Source organism: Cebus imitator, unplaced genomic scaffold (genome assembly GCF_001604975.1).
Source record: "Cebus imitator isolate Cc_AM_T3 unplaced genomic scaffold, Cebus_imitator-1.0 Scaffold4, whole genome shotgun sequence".
Lineage (NCBI taxonomy): Eukaryota > Metazoa > Chordata > Mammalia > Primates > Cebidae > Cebus > Cebus imitator.
In genome coordinates this window covers 2,706,515-2,711,454 of record NW_016107319.1, presented here as the reverse complement: position 1 = coordinate 2,711,454, position 4,940 = coordinate 2,706,515, and positions in this window count along the sequence as shown.

Sequence of the window (4,940 nt, the reverse complement as noted above, 5' to 3'; positions counted from 1 at the left end):
AGATTCTCCTGCCTTAGCCTCCCAAGTACCTAGTACCACAGGCACAGACCACCCCCCAACTAATTATTTTTTTTTTTTTAGTAGGGACGAGGTTTCACCATGTTGGCCAGGAGGGTCTTGATCTCTTGACCTCATGATCTGCCTGCCTAGGCCTCCCAAAGTACTGGGATTACAGGCATGAGCCACTGCGTCCAGCCAAGGATTAGTTTCTTGACAAACTAAGACATCTATATGATTCAGCCACACTGACCACAACCCCACAACCTGCATCCAAAACCAGCAGTAACACAGGCCCTCGTATTCAAATACAGATTTGGTTCTGGAGGTCTAGGAGTCTGCGTTTATTAATTAATTAAATTTATTTATTTATTTTTGAGACAAGGTCTCACTCTGTCACCCAGGCTGTAGTGAAATGGAGCAATCATAGCTCGCTGCAGCCTTGAACCCTTGGGTTCAAGCAATCCTTCTACCTTAGGCTCCAGAGTAGCTGGGATGACAGATTTCCGCCACTATACCCAGCTAATTTTTGTTTTAATTTTCTGTAGATATGAGGTCTCCCTATGTTACCCAGGCTGGACTTAAACTCCTGGCCTCAAGCCACTCTCCTCTGTTGGCCTTCCAAAGTGCTGTGATTATAGGCATGAGTCACCTGGCCAACCCAATGATTTCCTTTTTTCACTTTTCTTTTCTTTTGTTTTTTTTTGAGACAGACTCTCACTCTGTCTCCCACGCTGGAGTGCGGAGTGCAGTGGTGTGATCTCAGCTCACTGCAACCTCTGCCTCTTGGGTTCAAGCGATTCAAATGCCTCAGCCTCCTGAGTAGCTGGGACTACAGGCGTGTGCGACCACGCCTGGCTAATTTTTGTATTTTTTAGTAGAAACAAGGTTTCACCATATTGGACAGGCTGGTCTCAAACTCCTGACCTCGTGATCTACCCACCTCGGCCTCCCAAAGTGCTGGGATTACAGGCCTGAGCCACTGCACCCAATCTCTTTACTTTGTTTCTCGTTTTTGAGACAGACTCTCACCCAGGCTGAAGTGCAGTGGCATGTTCTCAGCTCACAGCAGCCTCAGCCTCCCGTGCTCACATGAACTTCCCACCTCAGCCTCCCAAGTAGCTGGGACCACAGTAATGGACAACTGTGCCTGGTTCATTTCTTATTTTCTGTAGAACTGGGGACTTGCTATGTTGCCCAGGCTGTTCTTGGACTCCTTGGCTTAAGCCATCTGCCCACCTTGGCTTCCCAAAGTGCTACGATTACAGTCATGAGCCACCACACCCAGCAGTGGTTTTTAATATCTATCTAACCCCACTGTTCTCCATTTGAATTTTTAGCAGTTTTCCTTCCAGTCTTTTATTTTTTGAGACAAAGTCTTGCTCTGTCACTCAGGCTGAAGTACAATGGCGTGATCTTGGCTCACTGCAACCTCCTCCTCCCAGGTTCTAGTGATTCTCTTGCCTCAGCCTCCCAAGCAGTTGGGATTACAGACGTGTGCCACAACGCCTGGCTAATTTTTGTACTTTTAGTAGAGACGGGGTTTCACCATATTGGCCAGGATGGTCTTGACCTCCCAGCCTTCGAGGATTATAGGCGTGAGCCACTGTGCCCGGCTGCCTTCCAGTCTTTTATATTAACATAAGTATTTCCAGTGTTGTGCTAGTGCCAGCTCCCATGGGCTTGGAGAGGCAGCTGTGCCTGTCTCTATTCTGCTCTTCCTTCAGTGACGTCACAAGGTATGTCCATTTCCATTCCTTGAAATCAGCCATGCTGGGAGTATTTACATGGGAAATGGGTAAATGCTACACTAGAAATCAGGGATTTTCTTTGCACCAAGTCAGTTGTTAAACATTTACCAGCACATCACTGATTTTATTATCATCGGGTTTACCCTGTCATGAGTCCACCAACTATTTCACTCTCCCCTACAGTATACCAGGAACTTCATCCTACTAAAGGAAGATAGACAATACATAAGTAAACATAGAAACTAAAGATCATTGTAAGTAGTGATATAAAGTAGGGAAAAAATTAAAGCAGGTGATATGTTGAATAGACTCCTTTTATCTCCCACATCATGTCATGAACATTTCCCTAAGTTCTAAAAAAAGGTCTTAACTGAGTGCAGTGGCTTGTGCCTATAATCCCAACACTTTGTGGGGTCCAAGGTGAGAGGATCACTTGAGCCCAGGAGTTTAAGACCAGCCTGGGCAACATAGCAAGATTCCATCTCTATAAACAAACAAATATACATAAGCAGAATATGTAAAAAAAACAAAAAAACAAATAGAAATGTAAAAAAGCTTTAGGGAGCATTCTTCTCAATGACTACATAATATTTATTCCTTGTATGAATGTTCTACTTTAAGTAGAATCCCTGGAGTTCAGAATTGCCCAACCTCAGCACTATGGATATTTTGGACCAAAATAATTATTTGTTGTGGGGAGCTGGGCTAAGCATTATAAGATGTTTAGCAGCGTCCCTGGCTTCTACCCACTAGATGCTGGTAATACCCCCACCCGGCTTCTGCCAGTAATGACAACCAAAAATGTCTTCTAGGGTGACAAAATCACCCCAGTTGAGAATCACTGCTATAATTGAACATTTATCACTTTTTTCTTGTTTCTTTTTGGTTTTTGTTTTCAGACAGGGTCTCATTCCTGTTGCCCATGCTGGAGTGCAGTGGTGCATTCTCAGCTTACTGCTACCTTCTCCACCCAGGCTCAAGCGATCCTCTAGCCTCAGTCTTCCGCGTAGCTGGGACTACAGGTGCCTGCCACCACACCCAGCTAATTTTAGTATTTTTTGTAGACACGGGGGTCTCACTATGTCACCAAGGCTGGTCTCAAACTCATGGGCTCAAGTGATTCGCCTGTCTTGGCCTCCAGAAGTGCTAGGATTATAGACATGAGCCATAGCACCCAACTCATTTGCCACTTTAAATTGGCAAAAATAGCCCAGGCATAGCGGCTCATGCCTGTAATCCAAGCACTTTGGGACGCCGAGGCAGGAGAATTGGTTGAGACCAGGAGTTCAAGACCACTCTGAGTGACACCCCTATCTCTACAAAAAATTTAAAAATTAGCCAGGCATGGTGGCTCACATCTGTAGGCCCAGTTAGTTGGGATGCTGAGGCAGGAGGATTGCTTGAGCCTAGGAGTTCTAGCTGCAGTGAGCCATGATGATGCCACTGCACTCCAGCCTTGCCAATAGAGTGAGACCACATCTCTTAAAAAAATAAATAAATAAACTGGGCCAGGCACAGTGGCTCATGCTTGTAAACCTGGCATTTTGGGAGGCCGAGGCAGGTGGATCACAAGGTCAGGAGTTCAAGACCAGCCTGGCCTCCACGGTGAAACCCATGTCTACTAAAAATACAAAATTTAGCAGGGCGTGGTGGCGGGCGCCTGGAATTTCGGCTACTCAGGAGGCTGAGGCAGGAGAATTGCTAGAACCTGGGAGGCAGAGTTGGCAGTGAGCCGAGATTGTGTCACTGCACTCCAGCCTGGGCAACAAAGGGAGACTTCATTTCAAAAAAAAAAAAAAAGCCCCAGCAATCAGTTGTAACACACCCTCCAGGGGATTTTGTTCTGATGCAGTCTCCAGTTTGATAACCACTACCTATGAAAATCGTGCTTGAGGTTAGTTAGGTCCTGCAATGCCTGGTTGTGGTTGCATCATAATGACATTTCCCCCTCTAGCAGATCCATGGCAGTTCTAGGTAATTAGTGCAAATTAGCACTGTTCAGGTGTGCTTTTGACTTAAGTACCACCTTTCAGCTCAGGATTACCAAACACCATTTATTTTTATCTGGAGAGGCTCTAGGAAGCTCTGGGGCCAGGGAGAAAGTTAAGAAAAGAAAGCAAATGGGCCATCTAACTGGGCTCTAACCAACACCTTGTGATTCCCCACAGCATCTAAACCTCGGTTCTTTAAATAAGGAACATTTGGGTCTTTTCAGAAACTGAAAACCACAGACTACAAGGCAAAGCTGAAATGTACGCTAACAGCTATATCTCATGGTTGTTGCCATCTTGTGAAGTGTGCTACCATGAATTCAGTTCTGAATATGAAATGTTTTCCTTGTTGGGGTTCAGGACAAGCTACCTCAAAATATGATATCTGGGCATTTGAGAAAACAAAACCAAAAACAAAAACAGCAGAAGCAGGAAGGTCCCTCTGACTTTCCCTTTGTCTTCTCCCTTCAAGCTAAAAAGCCATAAAACACAAAAAGGATTCTTTGATCTTGTCTAGAGCAGATCATAAGACCTGTTAGATGTACTCACCCTGTACCCAGAGGAAGGAAACATCTTTATCTCTGAAGACACAGGGACACAGGGAACAACCGGAACAAACAGGCCTTGCCAACTTCCAGCCAGTTTATTCCCATTAGGTTGTATGTCTACTCTTCATCAACCTAAGCATACAATACACAGGTTTCTGGTAGGTGCGGTGGCTAACGCCTATAATCCTAACACTATGGGAAGGCAAGCTGGGTAGATCTCTTGAGTCAAGAGTTTGAGACCAGCCTGGACAACATGGTGAAACCTTGTCTTTACAAAAAGTACAGCAAAAATTGGCCAGGTGTGGTGCTCACGCCTGTAATTCTGGCACTTTTGGAGGTCAAGGCGGGTGAATCACAAGGTCAGGAGATGGAGACCATCCTGGCTAACACAGTGAAACCCTGTCTTTACTGAAAATACAAAAACTTAGTCGGGCATGTTGGCACGTACCTGTAGTCCCAGCTACTCGGGAGGCTGAGGCAGGGGAATCACTTGAACTTGGGAGGCAGAGGTTGCAGTGAGCCGAGATCGTGCTACTGCACTCCAGCCTGGGTGACAGAGCAAAACTCCATCTCAAAAAAANAAAAAAAAAAAAAAAAAAAAAAAAAAAAGGCCAGGCACACGTGGTGGCTCACACCTGTAATCCCAACACTTT